This window comes from Myxocyprinus asiaticus, chromosome 23 (genome assembly GCF_019703515.2).
Source record: "Myxocyprinus asiaticus isolate MX2 ecotype Aquarium Trade chromosome 23, UBuf_Myxa_2, whole genome shotgun sequence".
NCBI lineage: Eukaryota > Metazoa > Chordata > Actinopteri > Cypriniformes > Catostomidae > Myxocyprinus > Myxocyprinus asiaticus.
The window spans coordinates 3,826,124-3,853,916 of NC_059366.1; the positions used below are offsets into that span (position 1 = coordinate 3,826,124).

The following is a 27,793-nucleotide window of genomic DNA, read 5'->3' on the forward strand; positions in this document are numbered from 1 at the left end:
TATATATATATATATATATATATATATATATATATATATATATATATATATATATATATATATATATTATTATTATTATTATTATTATTATATATATTTTTCATTAAGACTATGGAAAATTATCAAACTGATCTAACAAAGTGAGCAAATCCAAAGTTGTTGTCATTTTTTCATTTGCTGGACATTTTTTCTTTAAACCTGGGGTATGCTTTTCAATTAAATGTCTACTTGGCCCACTTTTCAATTTTCAAAATGTTTGTATTTCATTATTTTAGAGTGAAAAATTATTTATAAACAAAAATAAAGAAATACATGCATATAAAAACTTAAGGGTAGTACTTGATTTTATTATTTTCAGTACACACACAAAAATAAAGAAAATGCAATTTTGCAATTGCCAGCTAGGCTTACCAGTCATTTTACACTGCATGATTAATTTTGAAGAGTGATCATTAATATTTGTGGTAAGAGTGAGTTTAAAAAAATATTATTATTATGATGATGATGATGATGATGATGATGATGATGATGATGATGATTTCACAAGGAGGTAAAAGTCATGACTTTTATTTTGAACTCCCAGAGCGGATGTTGTTTTGTTGCAGCAGGTCAAATGTGTGCGCGAGCGCTGCGGACACACGCTCATCGTGATGGCTGCCGTGTGGCGATTTCGCATATTTGCCCGCTCTGTCGTCCGCTTCTCTGATCGTGATCTGTAGATTATCCGTTAAAGCACGTCTTTAAACGCGACAATTAAAGAAAACCCAAAAATAAGCTGATATGGTCAGTAAATGTTGTGCTTTTAAGATTAGCGAGCATGCTAATCACGTGCTAACATTAGCATGTTAGCAGTTATGACGTGTACTAGTCATGTCACACACCTCTGAATTATTATAGACGTGTTTTACTGGAGATCATTCTTAAGTAATCAGATAAACATGTAGCATGCAACTACATTGAGACATTATGTCCTTATGTTGAAATTAAATGGCTGATATTAAGCCCAGTCTTTGCTGGCATGTTGTTGACAAAGTTTACAGTTCTGCAAATACCTGTACAATGTGACCTATATGGAGATGCATTAAATAAGAAGGGACTGTAACTGCCTGTAATTTGTGTTTTGAAAATGTCCTGCAATGATTTCTCGATGTGGTGCAGGGCCGTGGTTATTAATGCGTGTCTAACTCTGAGCTGGCCTCTGATTGGTCAGTCTTGTTTACCAGACCAAACATGGATTTGATTAATCAAATGACTTTGTAAGATGAGGTTAACTTTATCTAATGTGTGTGTGATGTTGGCTATTTAACGCAAAAATAGTAAAGTTTCTGTTTTGTGTCATTTCTAGGCTGAAAGCAACCAAAATACTGATGGCACAGTTGAAGATGGGGAAGATGAAAATACAGAGGATTCTAATCTGCAGGTTAGTGAACCTGCTATTTTCATTTTGTTAAGAAGACATGAAAGTAAGTTGCAACTGTTTTATGTAATAAATTGCTTTCATCAAAGTCCTTGGGTTTGACATACTATTGCAAGAGGTTTAATCATGTGCAGGATATGAATTATATATGTATAATATGTATATTTAATACAATTTTCACTAGTTAAAATGCTAGTTCTTGATATGGCAGGGGTTCCCTATTTTTTGTCAGCCGAAGCCCTCTGGCCTAACTCAGTGGTTCTCAACCTTTTTTTGATGACAATATTTGTGTTATTTGCTTAATTTGCTCAATGCAACTTCGATGCATTGCATAATTTTAAAGTTTTCTTAATAAATTCAGCAGGCTTACGCGTCATGAATGTCAGCCCAAACCTTGCGTTTCTTGAATTCAAACAGATTGAGGGCTATATCTGGGCCTATAAAATGAAAATGCAAAGACAGAAACTAATAATACATTTACATTTATTCATTTGGCAGATGCTTTTATCCAAAGCAACTTACAAAAGAGGAATAATGCATCATCTTAAGGAGACAGTGGTACGAAAAGTGCTACATTACAAAGTTTCACTAGCATCAGAATAGTAGCATTTAAGACAGATTAAAGTGCAATAAGAATATATATATAAAAAATGAGTGACTGGTTAAGTACTCATGGAAAAGATGTGTTGTTAGCCGTTTTTTGAAGGCAGAAAGTGAGTCAGCTTCACGGATGGAGTTGGGAAGGTCATTTCACCAACGTGGTACGACGAAACCGAAAGTCCGGGAAAGTGTTTTGGTGCCTCTTTGTGTTGGTACAACAAGGCGCTGCTCCTTAACCGACCGCAGACTTCTGGTGGGAACGTAGCTCTGCATAAATGATTTTAGGTACGCTGGAGCAGACCCAGTGACTGTTCTGTATGCCAGCATCAGAGCCTTGAATTTGATATGTGCATCAACTGGCAGCCAGTGGAGAGAGACAAGGAGTGGTGTAACATGCACTCTCTTTGGTTCATTAAAGACCAGACGTGCTGCTGCATTCTGGATCATTTGCAGGGGTCTAATTGCACATGCAGGAAGGCCTGCAATAAGAGCGTTACAATAGTCCAGTCTAGTTATGATAAGTGACTGAACAAGAAGTTGTGCGGCATGTTCAGAGAGGAAGGGTCTTATCTTCCTGATATTGTAGAGTGTAAATCTACATGATCTTGCAGTCTTTGAGATGTGGTCTGTAAATTGGTAATCGATGGTTACCCCTAGATTTTTGACCATTTTGGAAGACGTTACTGTAGTTAAACCCAGCTGCACGGTGATGTTGTGTTCAACAGCAGGGTTGGCTGGAAAGACAAGGAGTTCAGTCTTGTCTGGGTTAAGTTGCAGGTGGTGTTCCTTCATCCAGGCCGAGATGTCTGCCATGTTGGCAGAGATTGGAGCAGTCACTGTGGCTGGAAAGACAAGTAGAGCTGTGTGTCATCAACGTAGCAGTGGTAAGAGAACCCATGTGCCTGAATGATGGGTTCCAGTGATGTTGTGTATATAGAGAAGAGAAGTGGTCCAAGCACTGATCCCTGAGCTACCCCAGTAAGTAGCTGATGTGACTTGGACACCTTACATCTCCAGGCTACCTTAAAGGACCTACCTGAGAGACAGGAATTAAACCAGTCAAGCACAGTTCCTGTGATGCCCAGAATAGCGAGGGTGGAGAGCAGGATTTGATAATAAAAGTGTTATTGTTTGTATATTTCAAAAATAAGTGAAAAGATCAATAATATTGCATATTTTGTCCCACTGAAATGATCATTCTACATTACAGCACTGATATTGAGTTTGATGCAGATATAAATGTACTCGTATCAGCAACAGTAAGGTTATCTATAACATCTATAAAAAGTAAACAGTTATTTTTTCTTATCCTCAAACAAAAATATTTTAGCCTATTTTTTTTAGGATTTACACGTTACTATTTCATCTTAAGAAAATAGTGTATTTTGCATTTGCCTTTTTGAACATTTTAATTTATTCATTAATTATATCTTTTTATAGTATTAGCAGTGGTATTTGTAACAAGACATGGAAGCATGGATGTTCTTCACTACCATGGTTAGATGTAACATGATTTCTATAAAACAAACTATGGCATTTTTCTAATTATAAACAGTAGACCTACTATAAACACATGTAAAAACAATAAATACAAAATGTAAATATTTATAAGTTGTAACAAAAATGTATTATATTCCCTCACGCCCCTAATGTAGCCTATGACAAATTTGATAGAGCTGAAGTAGTGATATAATATTTATCAATCTATTTCTGCCTAAAGTACAGTTAGTGTTACTATAGTAAATTCAAGGGTGGTGATTTAGGATTTCAAATGGTTTCCGCTTCTCGCGCCTTGCTTCTCACTGATTCTTGCAAAGCTGCGAGTTTAAGAGCTCAAGCTCGAAGAGCTTTGCGCTCACGCTGCTCTGTCCATTAAGCCGTATCCATCTACAGAGTCATACAGGTGCATTAGTCGATGTTGTGCCTCCACCTCTGTATTTGACGCTGCTAAACCAGATACTTCAGATGCGTCGCTAAGACTTCAAAATCAGATGAACTGTGGTACAAATGCATACCATATGCTGTACCCATATAATTGAGAACCAACTGATATACTCCAAGTCTAGATAAACGTTTTAATGCAAAGAGGAACTTGATGATAGATTTGATTATTATGACTGATAAATGCCTCTCATTTGTAACCTAATGCCCCCCTCTCTACTAATTTGCTCTCAGCACCCCCGGCATCCTTTGAACACCCCCTGGGGTGGGGTTACCGCCCCCGTTGAGAACCCCTGGCCTAACTGAATTACTTGAAGTACCCTCTGATGTTTTAAGTATTGGAAGCCTTTTGAAATATAAATAATTTGACATCTTTGCACTTTATTTTTCCTATTATTATATATTAATGAACCTTTTATTACAGCTGTTGTTCTTTTCTTATAATATTTACACATTTTATTTCATTTTATTCCCCAATGGCATTCCCAAATTTAAATAAGTCAAATGGTGTATTTGTATCTGTCATTTGTTTTCATTTCTCCAATTTATTATTTTTTTAAAACGCATATTTTTCCATTTGTGTATTTTATATCTTGATATGATATATCTCAATAATTTAAAATGTCTTTTCATTGATGTAACAAAGCCATGGCTATAGCAGCCATTATAATCTGGGATAGGGGCCATGTCCCCCTTACTTCTGGAAATATTTTTAGGAAAGAAAACATTAGATTTATATTTTTTTGGAAATTATACATTAGGCTATATTTCAAATTTCGGCTACTGAGCAAGGAAATAGTTGGCGGCTGCCTAAATGATACCTTTAAGACCCATCAGAAGCCTCCTTCAATCGGTCGGTTCGCCAGTAAACAGAACCAGCGCACAAGCAGTTAACAGTACAGGCCAAGAAGGTACAGCCATCATCTGCTGCTTTTCAGGACTAAAGGACAAATAATGTCAGGTTAATGAATGTTATTTGTAAAACATGCTTGCATTGCTGATAATTAAATAGTTACTTATGAGAGTGTGCGCTCTCATGCAGTCAACGGTGAGAAAATTGCACTGAAGCCAAATAGACACAAGGTTGGTTAAAAGGATAATTGATGCACTTTAGGCTGTTCTTGTTTTTTTGTTCTGTTCTTGTTGTCTGTCATTTTGGAATTATCTGTCAGTGTTTTTTTACAAATTGGTAAATGACATATATTTTCTTATGTAACCTCTACACCCTCTCACGAACCATTAATTAAAGTTAATTCTATTAAAAGCGTAAATTCTTGATTTAAAAATGACGTCGTTACTGGCAGAAATACACATTCTTCATATCAAAAATGAAATGTCAACTAGAAAAGCCATCAATTTTGATATCTTTAACTGCATTTTAACTAGTTGAATTTTACAATGATCATCATCTATCATTTACTCTTATTCAAAACCCCAGAAATCTGTAATTCCATACTAGTTGAAATTCAGAATGTACATATCAACTAAGTACTTCTCAATAGTTAAATAATATATGTTTTAAAATCAGTAATTACATTACTTGTGCAAACGCTGTTTCTGATCAGCAGTTGAATTACAGCTAATTTTTGGTGTCTGTAATTTGGTTTTTACTTGTGGCAATGTTATTTTGAGATATATTTACTGTTATTGCAACTAGTAAGTAAGTCTAAGATATCTACAGTTACACTTCAAATTATTAACATCTAAAATCTATTTCCAGACATCTGAAATGCCAAATCTAACATGTTGAAATCAATTTTCAGATATACAGTTTTTTGCATTTTTAGTTGCAGTTCAATTGTTGATATTAGGAACAGGCATTTACACTAGTAACAATGTAATTATTGATATGGGGAAAAAAGTTTTCTTTACTAGTAGGAAGTACAGTGCTGATTTATTTGGAATTTTAACTAGTAAGAAATTAATTGTAGATATGTGTAATTGTATTTTGAACAGGAGTGAATAAAAGATCTTTGTGAAGTGCTACTAATAAACGTTATGTTTTTACTAGTTGAAATTCCATTTTTGATATCAAGAATGACCATTTTAACTAGTGACATATTGAATTGTAGATATCGGTAATTCATATACGTACTGCACATGATTAAATGTCGAAAGGGCTTGTGATAGATATACAAGTGTTTATACCATTATAAAACCTTAAAATGTCTCAATGTAAAAAATTTCTATAGCACCAAATATATATATATTTCTTAAGTTACGCACAGCTTCATCCTCCACTGAGCCACAGTCAGATGTTTTTTGTCATATGAGAGACATTTGTTTACTAAAAATGATAGTGAATTAAAGGAATGTTCCGGGTTCAGTACAAGTTAAGCTCAATCGACAGCATTTGTGGTATAATATTGATTACCTCAAAAATTAATTTCGACTTGTTCCTCCTTTTCTTTAAAAAAAAAAAAAAAAAGAAAAAAAAATCGAGGTTACAGTGAGGATGCGAATTGGACCAACTTTTGGAGTATTTTAAGTAAGAAATGTGAAGTTTATAATTTTATAAAAGCACTTCCATTAATTCTTCTGTTAAAACTCATGTTTTCTTTGAGCTGTAAAGTTGTTTAAATTGTCAATTTTACAGTCATTTTAGGGTTTGCTGCCATGATGATGTAATGTCAAAAAGTTGTAAAATTGGCAATAACTTTACACTGAAAAGGTTTGTAAGTGAACACTAAATTCATGTTTACATGCAAATTGTTCATGTCTTGTGTCTATACTTTTGAAACAGTGAGTATTTTTATGTTTACGGATTGGCCCCATTCACTTCTATTGTAAGTGCCTCACATCAACATTCAACATTATTCCACAAATGCTGTCAATTGAGCTTAACTTGTGTTGAAACCGGAATATTCCTTTAAAGCCATTTTTAAAGTCAACATGAAATTAAAACTCCTTTATTTACTTGTGATACTATCACTATTCAGTATAGACCCAATACACCCCAAATTTGCTTAAATCTTTGCACAATGCATTTGTGCCCGTTATTCCAATGAAATAAAGTAAATAAAGGATAGCCTAATTGTTTATAGCAATGAGTTCTACCTGACGTATAATTTAAAATCTGCCCCACTATCTCTACATTTATTTGTAAAAAAAAAAAAAATTGGAACTGTCGAAATGAACACATGCGATTAATAAATAAAAGTTGTTCTCAGTTTGAGAAATACAGAATCTGCTGTAGCCTATTTTCTACAAGTGAGACGATAAAAGAATGTTTTGAGCGTCATCCACACAAATTAGGCCTATCTAACCTAATAACTAAACTTTGTTCTGTTATTTTAGTTTTCATAGAACTGAATGTGTTAACTCATTAAATGTGGAAAAATGATGTGATTTTAACCGATTGACAATCATTTTTTTATTCAGTATCATGACTGGAAGTCACTGCAACTCATTGGTCAAAAGAAATGGGAACCCATGTGGGATATCTTATGAACAATAAGTGTGGTATTAGAAGTGATTGAGTAGCTGATATTTGATGTTTCAGATGGAGCTCAGTGCTTTTAGGGCGAAGTGGATGTCTGAGCTTCAGCCCAGGAGCTTCTCTAAGACTGCTGACCTGAAGAGGAAACAGGAAATAGCTAAAGAGGAAAAGGTAAGAGGTCATCCAGAATGTTCATAGTGTGTACCGTTTGTATTTTAAGATGTGATCACTGTGAGGCATTGGTGACCCTGTCCTGTTTTCATATGTGTTTTGAATATCTTGTGTTCTCATAGGCCAGAGAGCTGTTTTTAAAAGCTGTTGAGGAAGAACAGAATGGAGCCGTTTACAAAGGTTTTTTTGGCTTTCATTTTGCCTAGCCAATTGAAAGTTATGTAAACTACACAAGGAAAAGACTGCAGTCCTGAATTTACCCTTTTGATTTTGCAGCCATCAAGTACTATAAGAGTGCAATGCAGCTGGTCCCGGACATTGAGTTTAAAATCAACTACAGCAGAACTCCTGATCCAGACCGTGTTGGTGGGAGCTAGTAAGTGTTTGGACTGTCACATTTTGTTTTGAATGTTCCCTCAGTCAACGAAAAGGCCTGACCTGTGAATTTCTTTGGAAAGACCTTTTCTATTTATGAATAGTTTGCTCTAAAAATATTTAAGCGGCTAGAAATTAGAGGTAGACCGATGTATCGGTTTTACCGATTAATCGGTGCCGATAGTTGTTTTTGGAACTATCGGTTATTGGCAGAAATCTATGCCGAGAGTTTTTTATTATTCCTTTATGTTCCTTTGTGGCTGGTGCTGAAGGATTTTACAGTTTGAACGGCTTGGTTCTACAGTATAACAGCGGCCTCTAGATGTGAAATAAAAACTTTGCTCTATCTAGATCTTTCATCATTGAAAATATTCATCCATATTTTTGTTTTCTTAATTTGGTAAATACTTAAACATAGAGCTTTGTAAAAGAGCCAAGTCTCTGTCTAGTGTGTTCTTGTATATTTCCATTGTTTATAGTTATAGTTTAAATCTTCAAATCTCTGGTTATTATTGGGATTTTGATTTGCATAATAAAAAGCATCTGGGATTTTGTGCATTTTGGACTCTTGTTGCCTTCATGTATGTGAAGAAATGTTAAAAAAATTATTTAAATCTTTTTTTAAAACTATCGGTCAATTAATCGGTTATTGGTCTTTTCCACAGGGTTCGTACAAGGTCCTTGAAGTACTTGAATTTGCCTTTTTCAAATTTAAGTCCTGGAAAACCCTTGAAAATAGACATTTTTACCAAGAGGTGCTTAAAAAGTTTTTGAATTATAGAAAATCTTAAAATACGTGGCTTAAATCATTTAATAAATTAAATGTATTTATTTATTTTCGGAAAAACACGACGACAGACCACTAGACCACTGCTGAAGCAGGCAGCGCATAGACGGCGCTGTCACGTGACACCTGATACTTTTGGCAGCGCTGTTCAGAATGGGCCAATCATAGTCAAGTGTTACTGGAGGATTTAAAAAATATATATTTTATAGTTACTGCTGTGGCGGATTTAACAAGTATGAAACCTTGCAACTATCAGTTTCAATTACAATTTACTCTCCAGAGTGAAAAAATATATTTAATATATATCAAATAAATATCTATAATTATATGAGATGTAAAACGTTTTGAATGATTTGAATGCAGATCAATGGAGGATTCAGTTTTGTGAGCCATCTAGCGCCCCCTTCTGTAAAGAAAGCTTTGTGTCTCACAAAATAGGTTATTTCTGACAACATTTGGGTCAATATCAAAATATGTTGACAAACATGTCCCTTGACTTTTTTAGTCATGAAAAAGCTTTCAAATAACGAAAAATAATAATAATTTTATAACCTAACCTTTAATGATATGAAATGGATTGACTCTGTTTTGCAAATGTTTAGAAAATATATTTGAAATTGTTAATTGCCTGAAAAATATCATTGTTCCCTTCATCTGGTACACCACTTCTATGACATGTAAAGTTATTTATGTAATTATTTTGTACTTATTTTTAATAAAAGCATTAGTGCAAGGCCGAACAAGTGTGCAAAAAGCAAAACAAAATAATTAATAATAATTTTAATAATTTAAAAAGAATGTTTGTCCCTTGATTTCATGTTATTGGTTTCATAAATGTTAAAATGTTTTAACATTTTTTTAAATACAAAAAGTTGAAGAAAATAATTTTTAACGTTTTAAGTTCAGAGGCTGCTTAAATATGCATATAGTGATTTTTCCCAGCATGTGAAAAAGTTATTCACATTTTAACTAATATTTTCACACAAAAATATTTGGTGTTGTACCCCATTGAACCCTCAAAATGTGGTGTCGTAACCCATTTAACCCTCGTTAGTGTTAACTTATTGTTAACTTGCTTTGTCCATGAAACAAAATTAAATAATAAAAGAAAGAACAACAGCCAAGTTGTCCTTTGTGAATAAACATTAATGTCAACATGTTACAAAATGTTTACCCTCAATGTTTATAGGCAAAAACTGAACTAAATGGAAAATTTCAATATTTCTAAGTTGGTAAGTCAACATTTTTTGAGAATGACCCATTTGCAATTTTAGTCAGTTCCTTACACATAAATCTGTTGTGTGACTTTAGAAAACATGGAACACATGGAGTCATATGGACTACTGTTTACGGACACAGTTATTCACTTTTGCTTGAAAGTGAAGTGCGTTTTAAGGGAGCACACTTCAATTGCACATCAATTTCGTCATGAATGAACCAAGAATTGTTACTGTGAGAATGTGTAGTTAAAGATGCGGTGTGGAGTTTTATAAAAATAAATTAACTGAATGGAACCCTGGTATCGGCAAAATGCATTATCGGTCGACCTCTTTTTTTCTTCTTTTTTTTTTTTCCTCTTGATGAATCACTCAAATCAGTTTATAAATATGAATAATTAATTATAAAATGAATTTGAAACAAAATGCTTTTTAAAATATTACCTTTCCTGACATATGACTGGAAAGGTAATACTAAAACCATGTGTGCAAACTATATTTATCCAAACCCAGGGTTCCTTGAAAGTAATTGAATTTCAGATTCACAGATTCAAGGCCTGGAAAGTCGGTGAAAATAGAATGTGCACGAGCTGCTCACTTCACGTACTGTATGTTACACATACTCAGTACCGCCACTCCCTGTACGCATATTACGTAGTCTGTGTAACTTCACTGGCTGCTCTTCCTTGCAATTTTTGTGTTATTCAAGGATCCGATCGCAACTGTGGAACACAGACAGGGCAGGATTGCAAGTATTGCACACCATTTTATTTATTCCAGCAAGTTCCACGTTCATAAGGCAGGAAATCTTAATTCCAGAATCAGCGTGAGTAAATTGGCCCTACTGTGTCTCTCTCGTGCGCGCGCATGTGATGCTTTCCGCAGCTTAATGAACACTTTTTGAGTTTAGTTTGAGCACGCAGTGAGCTACAGAAGAGCATTGTCACATTTTTGTTGAACTTAAAGATGTATACAGTGCCAGTCCTTCCTATACGCAACATACGGAAGTTATGAATGATGTGCATAACGTAGTAGATAGGAATGGCTATGGTTACTACACATCAGGAAATAAAAAAAGGAGAAACGCCAGGAAAGTGAAACGATCAAGCTAGAACAAGGTATCTTATTTAATCTTTACATTATCATTAGAAAGATCAAACTCCTGTTCTCCAGCTTCAATAATAAACCACTGTTTTACGACAGAAATGCCACATCGAAAGTATTTCTTAATTTGTGTCAGGAGTACATATCAAAGCAAAATCAAAACCTGACATTAATGATTTGTAATAAAGAATGTAATAATCGGGGGTTTGGGTAGCTCAGCGAATATTGACGCTGACTACCACCCCTGGAGTAGTGAGTTCGAATCCAGGGTGTGCTGAGTGACTCCAGCCAGGTCTCCTAAGCAACCAAATTGGGCCGGTTGCTAGGGAGGGTAGAGTCACATGGGCTAACCTCCTCGTGGTCACCATAATGTGGTTCTCACTCTCAGTGGGACGCATGGTGAGTTGTGTGTGGATGCCACAGAGAATTGCGTGAAGCCTCCACACGCGCTATGTTTCCAGCGGTAACGCGCTCAACAAGCCACGTGATAAGATGCGTGGATTGACAGTCTCAGACGCGGAGGTAACTGAGATTCGTCCTCCGCCACCCGGATTGAGGCGAGTCACTACGCCACCACAAGGACCTAGAGTGCACTGGAAATTGGGCATTCCAAATTGGGGAGAAAAAGGGGAAAAATAAATAAATAAATAAGAAGAACGTAATAATCATATATCTGTTTCATGCAAGTTCTGCTGCTGAATAGACTATGTCATGTCAGTGCTTCTATAAACAATATCCAATAGAACCTTTAGTCCAAAGTGCACACATTTAGAGAAACATGATCATGTGTTTACTTCCCATTTCTTTGGGGGAAAATATCTTTCAGATTTTCTGCTAAATATTTCAATCGGTGAAGCATTCAATTGTGGTACTTTTCAGAAAGATAGATGGCACCTGAGCGTTATTTTTGGTGAGCATTTAGCTGTCAATCAAAATTTGTTCATTTGTCTTACTCCCATTTTAATATTTTTTATCAGTCTTTTAGTCTTCATTAATTTACTCTTGTTCATTGTTTTGTTGTTTCATTGTTTGCAAAAAATTTAACATTACTAGTCTGTAAACTTAGCTTATCATTACTTTGCACTGTTACTGGGTAAGGCCATTTTAAATTAAGTATCTAATATATATATATATACCCACACACACACTACTGGTCAAAAGTTTTGAAACACACTCATTCTTTATTATTTTTTTTTTTTTGTATTTGTTTTTGTATTTTTTTTTTTTTTTTTTTTTTCACATTTTAGAATAATAGTAAAGTCATCAAAACTATGGAATAACATAAATGGAACTATGGGAATTATGTTGTGACTAAACAAAATCCAAATTAAATCAAAACTGTGTTATATTTTAGAATCTTCAAAGTAGTCACCCTTTGTCTAGAATTTACAGACATGTACTCTTGACATTTTCTCAACCAACTTCTTGAGGTATCACCCTGGGATGCTTTTTAAACAGTATTGAAGGAGTTCCCATCTATGTTGGGCACTTATTGGCTGCTTTTCTTTATTATTTGGTCAAAGTCATCAATTTCAAAAACCTTTTTTAAAAAAAAAATTTAATTAAATTTTAGTTTTATAATGAAATAAATTAATATGTTGGCACAATTATATTTTTCTCTACAAAACTAATTTCAAACATAAAAGCATATGCCTTAAGATAAAAATATTTTTAAGATCATGAGAAACATTTCAGTCAAGTGTTTCAAAACTTTTGACTGTTAGTGTGTGTGTGTGTGTGTGTGTGTGTGTGTGTGTGTATTTTATCTGCCTTCTCAAGCTCATCATTAAGATTAGCAGCACCAGAGCAGATGCCGGTAATGTACAGCTAGCTAAAGCAGGCACAAGTGCCGACCCCAGTAATGTAGAGCAAGTGCCCCGCAGACTGGCCTTATGTTCCTTTTCCTTTTATTAATTGAAAATTGGCAACTTGTATACCATTGACGCATTGTCAATAATAAAAACTAATGTTCATTTGAATTAGCTCCCTGTATGTTGTTTGTTTACTATGAAATTGCTCTTTGAAACAGGCTTAAGGGGTGGGGGGATCATTCTGGGGCCCCCACACAAAGTTTTTCTTAGGGCCCCCTTCGTTACTGTTCATAATTACAGTGCAAGCACGTGACAGTGGAGCGATCTTGTTGCTTCTTCACATCGTGTCACCTTTAACTAGAAAGGAAGAAATGGCAAACATGCTTTGTGTAAAAGTCTGCTTAATCATCATCCTGATAAACACCTGTTACATCTCTCATCTCCATCTTACCTGTACAGGTATATTCTCTGCCATGTGAATTAGTCGATTTTAATATAAGTAGGCGTATGTATCGATTTACATAATATAAATAATATAATATTCTTAATTTACATAATATGCTAAATATCTTTCTTAAATATACATATCTATTTTATAAACTTCATAACTGATTTAGCAGCATGGTCCCCTCTTTCAGGATGTCATCTGTTAATATTCAGTGCATTTTGTCAACTATAAAAGAGATGTTAACCCCAAAATGAAAATTCTGTCATCACTTATTACTCACTTTCATGTTTTTGCAAACCCATATGACTTTCTTTCATCCATGGAACTCAAAAGGAGATGTTAGGCAAATGTGTGGAGGCAAATGGTGACTGGGTTGCACAGAAGAGAGAAATTTGCAAGGGCTTGGAACAACATGAGGTAGCGAAATCATGACAGAATTTTCATTTTTGGGTCAACTATCATTTGAACTACCTGTTTACAACCCCAGTTCCAAACAGTTGAGTGTTTACCACTGTGTGTAACATCACCATATTTTCTAATAACACTTATTAAGCATTTGGGCACTGAAGACACATGATTGCAATTGTACAGGGCCTTCATTGCTGTATTGTGCACTTCATAATGCGCTACACATTCTCAGTTGGAGACAGATCAGGACTGCAGACAGGACAATTTAGCACCCGCTCTCTGCTTACGCAGCAGTGCATTTGTAATCCGGGCAGGGTGTGGTTTGGCGTTGTCCTGCTGGAAAACCACTTCTGAATATGTGTGATCTCTGATACGTCAGACGTAACTGTCTTAAAAACCGTCATTTGTCTGTAATGGATATCATGACATGGGCTCGGAAATACTTTGGTAAAACTTTGTTAGTCAACACCACTCGCTGCTTCATCCACAGATGCAAGTTAAGGCTTTACTATGCAAAGGTGAAGCCATACATCAACACTGTCCAGAAGCGCTGCCGAATTCTCTGGGCTCAGTCTCATCTGAGATGGAAAGTAGAACAGTGGAATTGTGTTTTGTGGTCCAATGTGTCCACATTTCAAATAGTTTCCTGGGCCAAAGAGGAAAAGGACCATCCAAGCATTTATCAGCGTTAGGTCCAAAAGCCATTGTGTGTCAGTGGCCATGGGATGGGTCAATTTCACATTTGTGAGGGCACCATTAATGCAGAAAGAAATGTACTCATTTTGGAGCAACATATACTGCCAACATATAGATGCCGTCTTTTCCAGGGACATCCCTGCATTTTCCAGCAGGACAACGCCAAACCACAAACAGCCCGGATTATAAGTGCATGGCTTCGTAAGCAGAGAGAGTGGGTGCTAAATTATCCTGGCTGCAGTTCTGAACTGTCTCCAGTTGAGAATGTGTTGCACATTATGAAGCACACAATACAACAACGAAGGCCCCGTAAAATTACCCAGTTGAAGACCATAGTGTTTCCATAGTGCCCCATCTTTTTCGGAATTGGGGTTGTATTTGTTAAAGGGATTGGTCAAAAACAACAATATAAATGTAAGTCAGACACTATTGCATGCCTTGCTGGGAAAGATGAGACTAAAGAGAAGAGCCATAATGTAGGCTGTTTACTTAAAATAAATAAAAATACGAATAAATGTTGTCGTGAAGGGGAGCTGGAGTTCCACGGAAGCAAAACTTCCATGTTAGAGCATCTAAAAAGAAAACACCCCAGTGTTATTTCCTTTTACCTGTGCTGCATCCTTTAAAGTTCTATTAATAAGGAAGCGGGACATGTAAATTAAGTACACATTCTTAAAGTGGCATTTCTCTGTGGGGTCAGAGCTGCTTTTATGAGTTAGTGTGAAATCAAGTTAACAAAAAGGTGAGAGAGGTTAGCCTATTGTACACTGCAGAAAGTTCTTTTTAGTTCTAAATTTCTTTTTAATTCGTATTTTAACTTGTTTTCCAATAAAATTGTCCAAAAATAATTTGAAACAAGGTACATTTACTTGAGGAGCTACACTGCACAAAATATTGAGATTTGTTTTCAGAGATTTTTTTTTTTTTTTCACTTAAGTATAAACAAGTAAAAAAAAAAAATGGATTGAAAAGTGATATTGAAAGTATTGACATATTGTTATCAATATTTCTATTGAGCTTAAAGAAAAAGTTATCTTCACACACTGAATATTACAGAATGTTCGATATATTATCTAAGAGGCCTTCATCATGATGTATGCTTAAATGTGATTTTAATAAGTGATTGATCTGAAATGAAAGGTAGTAGTCAAAATGATTAATCATTATTAATTATGTTTTGCAAAAAGATTTCCCGAAACTATATTTTTTATCAGACGCACATGTATGTATATGTACGACAGTGTTTTTGTGCCACGTCAAAATAAAAAATAAAAATTAAATCTTTAATTTCGAAGAATAAAATCGTAATGTTTCGGGAATAAAGTAAAAATTACGAGAATAAAGTCATAGCAGTACGAGATTAAATTCGTAATATTTTGAGAATAAATTGAGGAAAGTTACATCAAAGTGATGTGTTCGCATTCACATTGTACCTTTCTGTGTACCTTTTTTTTTGTCCACTTTGCGTAAGGGTTTCAGCCCTTCTTCCCCAATTTTTTTTATTTATTTATTTTTTTAAATTTGGAACCAAGTCAACTTAAATATTATATTATTGTAATATAAAATTTAATAAAAAAATGTTTTTTTAAAAATTATTACAGAAATATATGGTATAATAATAATACTAATAATTTATTATTAGTATTATTATTATTCAATAGCAATGTGTTTTTGTAACAATTTCTTGTGTGTCGCATTGCTGCACAGTCCGGTTAAACCCTCAAGACTTTATTTTGGCATAAAACTGAAGGGTTTCTTTTGTAGATGAGTTGAAAACAGCCTGTTCTCCCCTTCTGTCTACAAAAACCCAGTGTCATGGGGTTATTTTAGATTTTTTCAGTAACTTGAAGCAGCCAAATATGTGGAATTACGCAAATGTGCAGTTACTAAATCTAGAGCACTTTAAATATAACGCGCTCAGCGCACGTCAGCACACTGAACCGAACTCAACACCTGTCACTCAGGAGACCAGATAGAATTTGCATGTACTGAGTACAGAACCGCTCTGAAAACACAGAAACACTGTATGATCAGGAGCCTCATACGTGCTCAGAGTATGTGTAATATATTGACCCGTTTACAAAACATTACACACTACAGAACAGGTCTGCGCACGTAAGCTCAACATTGCAGGCAGCACATTCAATACTATTTATTTATTTATTCAATTAAATCACAGCCCTTCCTCACACTAGGTCATATCGTGATTTCGATTTTATTTCGATTAATCGTTCAGCCCTGGGATCTATTATGTTTATTTGTCAGTGGTTTACAAATCGGTCTGAATAATTCATTAGCAAAGTTATTTTTAAAAATTGGTTTCACAAATCACAAACGACTGGAAAAGTCATGGAAATTCATTGGTCAAAAAGGGTGGGAACTGACTTTACGTAAATTCTTTACTTATTTCTTTCCTAAGCATATTTCTTCCTTGTGATTTTGTTGTGAAATATGAGCCAGACATGTTTTTGACAGGTTTTGTGAGATTCACCCATTTTACTGTATTCCCGTATCCTTGACATTTGTTTTTCCAATTTTGTATTCAATTAAAAGATGAATATTTGATGGTCCCACTCTCTTTAGTACGGAGGAGAATGCGAATGATGGTGAGATTGATGATCTACTGATGTACTTCCAGCAGCAGCTCACACTGGAGGACAGCACCATGAAGCTGTGTGAGCCGGACACAGACACGTCACGTGTGCACATCTCGGGTAACTCTCACACTGCAGCGACTGTCTCTCTATATTTCACATCTTCACCCATTTAACAAACTCCCTCTATTCATGCCCACAGCATTGCCCTTTGAGGTGCTCATGTATATCTTCCGTTGGGTGGTGTCTTGTGACCTGGACCTCCAAGCCTTGGAGCAGCTGTCGCTGGTGTGCAGGGGCTTCTATATCTGTGCCAGGTGAGCTCTTGCACATTCACCATATACCAGACTAAACCAACATGCACACTAGCATCCGCCTTGCCATGCCCCATTTTCTTCAGGTAATGTAAAGATCTACTGTAGATTGTTATATAGTTCTAGGTCTCTTCTTGCAGGGACCCAGAGATTTGGCGGTCAGCCTGTTTGAGAGTGTGGGGTCGGAGCTGCACCAAAATGCTGCCATTTTCATCCTGGAGAGAGATGTTCTTAGAGAGGCCACGTGTTCGCTTCGATGGTAAATACACGTTTATGTGCGTCTTCTAGAATGTATGATGCATATACAGTGTTGAATGAAACATTCATGGTTTTTTGCAGGTGTTTACATTAGTAAAACATCATACATCCGTCAGGGCGAGGAGTCGCTTGATGGTTTCTACAGGGCTTGGCACCAGGTGGAGTACTACAGGTGAACATTGGCCTTTACTGTCTGTAGTCTCTGGCTTTGTTCACACAGCACACAAATCAGATTTGGTTTAGGGATGCACTGATATCATTTTTTTCTCTCCCGATCCGATTTCGATGCGTGTACTCTCAGTATCGGCCGATACCGATCTGATGCATGTGTTTATTTATTAATCAGTTTGGAATATCTATATCTCACTGTGTGGAACTGAATGGGGGTACTCTTTATATGTAAAGAAACACAATCCTCTAACTACACATTATTTCATCATAAAATAGAGAAAAAAATGTTACCCATTATGAAAAAGTTTATTTTTAAATAGTCTACTGGATAATCTAGCAGCAAAATTAACTGTAATTCGAGTGAAAGTCTTCAGTAGAAAATAAGCCAGTTCTATTTGCAATTTGTTTTAACTTGTATCTGGACTTCAGTGGATTCTGACCTCTTTTTTGTTCAATTTAGTTGAAATAGTATTTAAGTCCAATTTTTTTTTTTTTTGGACCTTAAATATGATTATAATTTAAAGGGATAGTTCACCCACAATTCTCTCATTATTTACTCACCCTCATGATATCCCAGGTGTGTTTGACTTTTTCTTCACCAGAACACATTTGAAGAAAAATAGAAAAATATCTTAGCTCAGTAGGTCCTTAAAATGCAAGTGAATGGAGATTTCTCTTTTGAAGCTCCACAAATCACAGGCAGTCAGCATAAATGTCATCCATACGACACCAGCTGTTAAATTAATGTCTTCTAAAGCGACCCGATCGCTTTTGGTGTGAAAAAGATAAATATTTAAGTACTTTTTACATCTAAATCATGCTTCCGGTCAGAAGCGGTACGCGTGTGTGATGTAATCACATTGGCATTTGAAACATGAGAATTTACACATGAGAGTCACGGCTGGAAGAACAGCGCTGTTTACAAGTGAGGAGGAGGAACGCTGTACAGAAGCTTTGTTGGTTTTGGTTTAGATCTGTTATTATGTGTTTCTTTACTCACAATGGTGCGTTTGTGTGCTCATCCTGGATGTCTCAACTGAGTGGAGAATGTGAGATTATATCTGTATCATGGCAACGGAATACATCACATGAGAGACCCCTTGGACTCCACCTTCTCGTGAAGCATTGAATTATAGTTAAATAGTACTTAAATATCGATCTTTTTCGCACCAAATGCGATCCTGTCACTTTAGAAGACAATTATTTAAAAGCTGGAGTCATATCGATGACGTTTATGCTGACTGTCTGTGATTTTTGGAGCTTCATAAGAGAAAAATCCATTCACTTGCATTTTAAGGACCTACTGAGCTAAGGTATTATTCTATTTTTCTTCAAATGTGTTCTGGTGAAAAAAGAAAGTCATATCATGAGGGTGAGTAAATAATGAGAGAATTTTTGGGTGATTTTGGGTTGATTTTTGGTTAATTCATTATTGTTATTATTAATACATTTTATTATTTTATTATAAAAAAGTAATGTATTTCAGTTGTAATTTCTTAACATTAAAACCCTTTTATTTTGCTTTTATTTTGATGGAAAATTCCAGGAAGACGGTGACCTTAAAGTATCTGTGTGTGGGCAAGTTCACAGTAGTTTAATGCGCTTTTTTTACAACCCCATTCCGGAATCGCAACAAAGAAAGATGGGGAGACAAGCATAATTACATGAATAGAAGCGTTTTATTTAGGCCAATCACATAGGTTGGAAAAAAAAAGATGAAAAATGTAACATTTTACTCAAGCAAGGAACATCAGGGCTGATGTATGTCGGGAGGAGCCCAGAGATGAATGAGACCCTCCGGACATACACATCAGCCTGTCCGTCTAGGGGGGTGATTCTTGCTTTGGGTGCGAGAGGTCCCGAGTTTAAATCCCGGACGAGCCCCCATTTATTACACTTTTCATTTGAAGTCTAGTGAATTGCTCCTCCAGTTCCTACTGGACTACTTTAATGGTGCTTTAATTGTTCTTTTATGACATTTTTGGAGCTTGACGATAATGACCATGACTAACAAACCATGTTGGATTTTGGTGGGGCTCGTTGGACCAATACCCAGTCCGGTTAAAAACGTCAGTATCGATGGGGGCCTGGGTAGCTCAGCGAGTATTGACGCTGACTACCACCCCTGGAGTCGCGAGTTAAAATCCAGGGTGTGCCGAGTGACTCCAACCAGGTCTCCTAAGCAACCAAATTTGCCCTGTTGCTAGGGAGGGTAGAGTCACATGGGGTAACCTCCTCGTGGTCGCGATTAGTTGTTCTCCCTCTCAATGGGGCACGTGGTAAGTTGTGCGTGGATCGCGGAGAGTAGCATGAGCCTCCACAAGCTGGGAGTCTCCGCGGTGTCATGCACAGCGAGCCACGTGATAAAATGCGCGGATTGACTGTCTCAGAAGCGGATGCAACTGAGACTTGTCCTCCATCACCCGGATTGAGGTGAGTAACCGCGCCACCACGAGGACCTACTTAGTAGTGGGAATTGGGGAGAAAAAGAGGATAAAAAAAAAAAATAAAGTCTGCATTGGAGCCGATACCGATTAATATTGTTTCAGGGTATTGGATCGGTGTAACTCTAATTTGGTTTTCAAATTCAACCTTTTGGACTGACTGATCACACTGTCATTTTGAAAGTGATTCAAATGTGTGTGTTTGTTCAGACAGAAGTAAATAAAAAGTTTTGGGGATTATACTTAAAACAAATTTAAAAAAAGAAAACTTACTGGTATTTGACAGTGGCATAAGAAAAAACTTGACTGAATAAACTACAAGCATAAACATTACATTTTTTTAGATTTCTCTGATAACAGGACAAAATATCTTATATAATTTTGCTTTAAGTAAATGTATCTTGTTTTAAGAATGTTTAGATATTTTTACAGGAAAACAAGATGTTAGAATTTGTTGTTTTCATGCAGTGTTAAGACTACAGAAGTTGATTGAAAAATTGCCTTTTTTTTCTGAACAAAGCCTTGGGGTTCTCCATCTACAATTGATGTCAGAAGTTTACATACACTTAGGCTGAAGTCATTAAAACTCATTTTTTAACCACTCCACAGATTTCATTTTGGCAAACTATAATTTTGGCAAGTCGTTTAGGACATCTACTTTGTGCATGACACAAGTAATTTTTCCAACAATTGTTTACAGACAGATTGTTTCACTTTTAATTGACTATATCACAATTCCAGTGGGTCAGAAGTTTACATACACTAAGTTAACGGTGCCTTTAAGCAGCTTGGAAAATTTCAGAAAATGATGTCAAGCCTTTAGGCAATTAGCCAATTAGCTTCTGATCGGCTAATTGGAGGTGTACCTGTGGATGTATTTTAAGGCCTACCTTCAAACTCAGTGCCTCTTTGCTTGACATCATGGGAAATTAAAAAAATCAGCCAAGACCTCAGAAAAAAATTTTGGACCTCCACAATTCTGGCTCATCCTTGGGAGCTATTTCCAAACGCCTGAATGTACCACGCTCATCTGGACAACCAATAGTACGCAAGTATAAACACCATGGGACCAAACAGCCATCATACCGCTCAGGAAGGAGACGCATTCTGTCTCCTAGAGATGAATGTAGTTTGGTGTGAAAAGTGCAAATCAATCCCAGAACAACAGCAAAGGACCTTTGTAAGTAAAGTATCTATAGTCACAGTAAAATGAGTCCTGTATCGATATAACCTGAAAGGCTGCTCATCATGGAAGAAGCCACTGCTCCAAAACCACCATTAAAGAGCCAGACTACAGTTTGCAAGTGCACATGGGGACACAGATCTTACTTTTTGGAGAAATGTCCTCTGGTCTGATGAAACAAAAATTGAACTGTTTGGCTATAATGACCATTGTTATGTTTGGAGGAAAAAAGGTGAGGCTTGCAAGCCAAAGAACACCATCCCAACCGTGAAACATGCAAGATTTGCCGTTGCTCTTCTAATGAATTTCCCTCTCGCTCTGCCCCCACCCCCATCCTGTGCACGTGCAAGAACCACCCCCTGTTGCTGATTGGCTGGAGTAGTGTTGTGTGGATCAGTCAGATCCACTTTGTTTTTGTTCCATTTACAGAGCCAGGGCTGTGTACAAATACTAGATTTTTTTCAGCCCACCCACAGAACAGACAGCTAGCAGACTGTGAGGAGGTATTTGCAGAATTTGACAAAAAGTGTATTGGAATTGGAATTACTGAGTGCACCTTTGAAGACAACAAAGTTAAGGTATTGGAGTGGCCATCACAAAGCCCTGACCTCAGTCCGATAGAAAATTTGTGGGCAGAACTGAAAATGTGTGTGCGAGCAAGGAGGCCTACAAACCTGACTCAGTTACGCTAGTTCTGTCTGGAGGCATGGGCCAAAACTTATTGTGAGAAGCTTGTGGAAGGCTACCCAAAATGTTTGACCCAAGCTAAACAATTTAAAGGCAATGCTACCAAATACTAACAAAGTGTATGTAAACTTCTGACCCATTGGGAATGGGATGAAAGAAATAAAAGCTGAAATAAATCATTCTCTCTACTATTATTCTGACACTTCACATTCTTAAAATATAGTGATCCTAACTGACTTAAGACAGGGAATGTTTTCTACAATTAAATGTCAGGAATTGTGAAAAACAATTCCTGAGAGTTTAAATGTATTTGGCTATGGTGTATGTAAACTTCTGACTTCAACTGTATCTTGTTTAGTGTTGTGTATGTTAACATTATATTTGTTACATTTTCAGGTACCTCCGCTTCTTCCCTGATGGTCAGGTGATGATGTTGACCACACCTGAGGACCCGATTGGTTAGTGTTCCAAGGTTGCGCAGCAAGAATTTCAGGTATGTTTGGGTTTCTGTCATGGGCCTAGATGACAAACCTTTGAAATTGACATTGCTGATAGCACATTTCTAGGCCACATCACATTTGTGAAGTTTAATCCTGAGACATCTTCAATTTCCACAGGATGGATTCTGTCTTGTTTGGCCATTATCGGCTGTCCCAGGATACAGATAATCAAACCAAAGTCTATTTTGTTGTCTCCAAAAGAAAAGAGGAGGTTGGTTTGCCTGTTAGAGTTGCATGCCATTTACTATTACTAAGTTACTCTATAGAGCGCAACAGTATGTTAAAAATCCCATTTTCTCCATAACATTTTTTTTGTTAAGTGATGATATATGTTTCTGTTAAAGCCATTAGTCCATGTAATTTCATCTTCATAAAAAAAATGTAAAAAAAATTGAATAGTCAGACATTAATACTCCATCCTCATAGCATTGTTCTAAGCGGTTAATTCCATTATCAGCCCAGATTTTAAAGTGTTTATCCTGAAAGATTTCTGGAAGCAATTTGTTGCCCCATATTGGTGTCTTAGTGGAGAGAAACTCTTTCTGTCCAAATGTCTGTTGCATTTTACCTCACATCCGGACAGAATGAATGATCATAAGATTGTCAGTTATTTTTTTGATCGATTTATCATCCCAATTGTATAGCATGTCCATGTGATAATTTCCCTTTGTCTCTAGTATTTCTATTTTAAGCCACGAGGGGAGAGGATCGCTTCCAAACATCTGGGCCAGGTATCTAGAATGTACATTTTGAAATTTGATAGTTTTAGATCTCCCTGATTATAGTCTAATGCCAACTTTTCTAAGCTAACTCTGGGGTTTTGCCTTGCCAAATGAAGCATCAATGACCAACTATCATTGGTCTGGGCAAATCAGTGCCAAAATGTCTCCAGATTTAGATTAAAGTAAATTAAGTAATTTTGTAGCCACGAATGGAATGAATCACAGATTTAAAGAATAGAAAGATAAAGGAAGGACTACCTGTTGTTTTGAATTGGAACTACAACAGTCCTGGAGTCAAGTCCTTCGACCAGTCTAATTTAGGAAGCACAAGGATTATTGTTTCAAGCTTTATCTTGATCATCTATAAATTTAAGCGCCTCTCCGGGCATGTCCAGAAAACGGACTTTCTCGTTCTCAGTTTGGATCTTTAGGCGAGCAGGGTGGACCAGGTAGCAGTTGATTTTCAGCTCCATCACTTTCAAGGCTGGAACCATTTGTTTGCGCTGTTTTGCAAGTTCCGAACTCATGTCGGGAAATATGTTGACTCTTTTCTCATCCATGTCTATTTTTCCCTTCTGTTTAGCGAGCCGTAGGATTTTTTTTCCCGGTCTTGGTTACGGAGTAGTCGAACCAAGATGGGATCGGCGGCAGGTTCTAGGTTTGGTGGGCCCTCTCAGTATCCAACGGTTGGGGAAAGTGTTGTGCGCCTAAGATTCTGGGTAACTATTCCGCGAAGAGCTTAACGGAGTCACTACCTTCACTGCCTTCCTTCAGACCTATTATGCGTATGTTGTTTCGCCTGCTGTAGTTTTCCAGGTACTCCACTTTGTTTTTCAAAATTTGTTATCTTGTTGTATCTGTTTCACATGACCAGCTGTCCAACGTACTTCGTCTTCAGAGTCACTGATACGCAGTTCGGCCTCCATCACTCTTCCTAGAAGGCTACTCATAGTGGAGTGTAAGCTGTTGATAGAGGTTTGTAAATCCGCTGTTTTCAAGTCTATCTTTTGTGAGAGAATGTTGTTACCTTCCTGAATTTCTTTAAGGAGAACTGCGAGCATATCGGTGGAGCTATGATTGTCCTTGTCCAGCTTGGCTTCGTTTAGCACGCTCGGTCGGGCACCATCTGTTGCTGTATCATACCCAGTGGATTCGGTGGTTTTTGGGGGATCTTTCTTAAGTTTAGAACGGTGATCCATTACCCAATGTTGAAAGCTAGCGTCAGGTAGTTGAAAACGTCGAGTGTAAGTGTTTTTCAGCGTTGTTTTAGAATAAATTTGAGAAAAGTTTAGGTTCCCACATCCGCTCAGCTCTGTGGCATCATGTGACCCCACATGCCCATTTTCAAGGGGGCGCTACAGAGGACCCTCCACCCCCCCAAATTTGCTCAGCCCTAAAGGCTGACGACTCTAATTTGTGAAAAACTTCAGTAGTTTATACGTGTGTTAAGTACCCCAAAAGTACCTAAAACCTTGAAAATAATAATAATCCTTAGAACAACAATAGGGCCTACGCACTTTCACTGCTTGGGCCCTAAAAATAATAATAATAATCTTTAGAAGAACAATAGGGCCTCCGCACTTTCAGTGCTTGGGCCCTAATAACTAACTAACTAAATTGCGCATAGGTATTTTTAACGCAGGTGTCGCAAAGATTCAACATTCTGAAAAATTTAATTTTGGGTTCAGGTTCATGACAAATTTGACAGTACCAGTCAGGTCAGGTCACATGTTTGCCGGTACAGGCCGGGTTTAGGCTTAAATTTAATGCAGGTGCAGATATCTACTGTGGCGCTCTATTAGTTTAATATTTTATTTGTAGTAAATTATTCAATCGTGATCTTTGAACAGAAGGTTGCAGAATACCAGAGGAGCCGGTTCTGCAGGCGGACTCCGGCCCCTGACGCAGATCGCTCCTTTCATGTAGGACTGCAGTTGTCCTCTGGAGGGCGTCAGCGCTTTAACAAGCTGGTGTGGATCCACCATTCCTGCCACATCACCTACAGGTAGCTCACCCATCTACATTCCACACTAGATTTAATGCTTCTGAATTACAGTGAATTATTGAAGTGTCATACAAGTTATCCAAATGACATGACTCAAGCCATACAATATTTTAGTATGATGAACAAACTGTAGTCTTCAATTATTCTTTTCATTTCCTTCTCACCCAGATCGACTGGAGAGACTGTTGTCACAGCATTTGATGTGGACAAAATGTACACGCCTCTGTTTTTTGCACGAGTGAAGAGCTACACATCCTTCTCCAAGCGTCCACTGTAGGATGACCTGAGCGATGCATGCAAAACTGTCCTGGACTCTCAAGGTTTTCACCTCACTGCCACTTCTGTGCGCTCTCCCTACTGCTTCCAGCTCCGCACTGTTTCTTATGAATGTACAAGAGTGTTGTGACATTTTTAGAATCCTTAACTGCAGCTACAAGCATTGCGTTTTGTTTTCATAAATAGCGTCTTAAAAACAGATACAAAATATATATATGTGTGTGTGTGTATGTATGTGTGTGTGTGTGTGTGTGTGTGTGTGTGTGTGTGTGTGTGTGTATATATATATATATATATATATATATATATATATAAGATTGTCTGTAATGAAGATTTAAGTCATGGAATTTTGTTCTCTTAACATCTGTAATGAATGTTCACTTTGTTTTGTGAATTTCAGTGAGAGAATTTGTCAACTGGCAACTAGAACGGGCAAATAAATGAGCTGTAATGTGTTCTGATTGTTTTTTTTGGGGGGGGGTTCTATTTTTGTATGTAAATTATGTTGCTTAGGGATAAGCATTGTATGGAATTTAATGCTTATGGTTCCAATTCCTCTTAACGAATCTGGTTCCTTAACGATTGCACTAACAATGTTTTAGTACTTTTGAGGAAAAAATATTTGTAATGGAAATAAGAAATGCTTATTAGATTTACTGCCCTCAGCAGCCTGTTGACTTTGCAAAAGGTGTGTTTACATAGACTTTTTAATCAATATATATTATTAATTAATTCATTAAAAAATATCACTAATTACAACAACTTAAAATGTGTATATTTAATTACTCTGATTTATGTCTCACAATTATTTGTTCATTTAAAGTCGTTCATGATGAAATGAATAACTTCCGGTTCAGTATGTTTTAATTCACTAAAAATAAAGCTGATTAGAGTCATTCGTTCAGGGGTTAGTGCGAGATATGTTCGAATTCTCGATTCTGACTGGTTGGAATGTGTGAGTTAAAACTGTTTAATGCACAGGTAGTTCCAGTCAGTTTTAATCACCGTTCGATATCAATGTGCCTACTCTGCTGTCCTCCATAATGAGACATTGCGAGGTTTATGCCTCTGTTCAAACAACCTCCAGACGCTAATATAATCTCTGGGAGATTATTAGAGCTGGGATTAAGTGTCGCATCACAAAACAACATCATCAAGTCATGCAACTGTGAAGTGCTACAGGAAATACGGGAAAAACAACAGTGTTCATCAGCCCCGTATTACTCACCCAAAGCGCTTGTGAGGAGAGTATGGTTTGACAGTCAGCTGTTTTGCACGGAGGGGGAGAGAAGGTAACCGGGACTCAACAAATGTGTCTGTCCGGCAAGACAATTTGAATTATAATAGGATAAACATCATTTAAAATTGCTGCTCTCTCAACATTGCTGCTAGAGGGCGATCACACATCTCTGACTGAATCACTGAATGGATGGAGACTGTTTTATAACACAGCCTTTTGCTGTTTTGTAATGGTGCAAGGCCACATTGCGATTTCATTCTTAATTCAATCAGTCATGCAGCCTTAATAGATACCAGTTGGATGTCTTGGAGGTCAAAGTCTACAGGTTTGGACCATTTTGGATGGTTTTCTGCTCATCATGTACACAGTAAGTGCTGTCACGTCAGCAACGCTAGTTTTTCCTCAATGTAAAAATGACAAAGAACAGGAATTAAATATCACAAGTTCTGAGGAGTGCCAACACTGCCACATTATGTGGCTATTATTATTTCTGGATTGAGTATTTTAATTCACAGTTTTTAGAGAGTTTTTGATCTCCAAAAAACTGTGACATGGTTGCACTACTTTATCTCTGAGCAGGTTAGTCCAGGGCTAGGTGTGCGTTAAACGATTTGAATGCAATTCGCGGAGTCAAACACCTCATGCCGGGTGGTTCTTCGTCTCCACATGGTGCATTAAAATCGTTTAACTCGCACTTAGCCATGGATTATCCCTAACGTGTAGATACAAAAGAACTGACTCATGAAAACCATTTTTTCAGAAAGTACTGCTGTATATTTTGCAGTGTATATTCTAGTGTCGACTCGGAGTCTTATGTTCGGAAATCGGGCTACACTGGTTGCGCTGTATGTTTCATGCTGTAGATTCAAAAGAACCAGCAGCTCATTTGAATCATTGGGAATTGGGCGAATTGTAGCTGATTTAGTTTTGCTGATTCTGTAGCGGTGTTACAGTGATGTTGAGTGGTAGCATAGGAAAAACTCTT

The 27,793-nt window shown here is 36.8% G+C and overlaps 1 pseudogene; it reads left to right on the plus strand.

Annotated features, from left to right (window-relative positions):
* The first annotated feature begins 596 nt into the window (after positions 1-596).
* Positions 597-26,023, plus strand: LOC127413622 (F-box only protein 9-like; annotated as a pseudogene).
* The last annotated feature ends 1,770 nt before the right edge of the window (positions 26,024-27,793 follow it).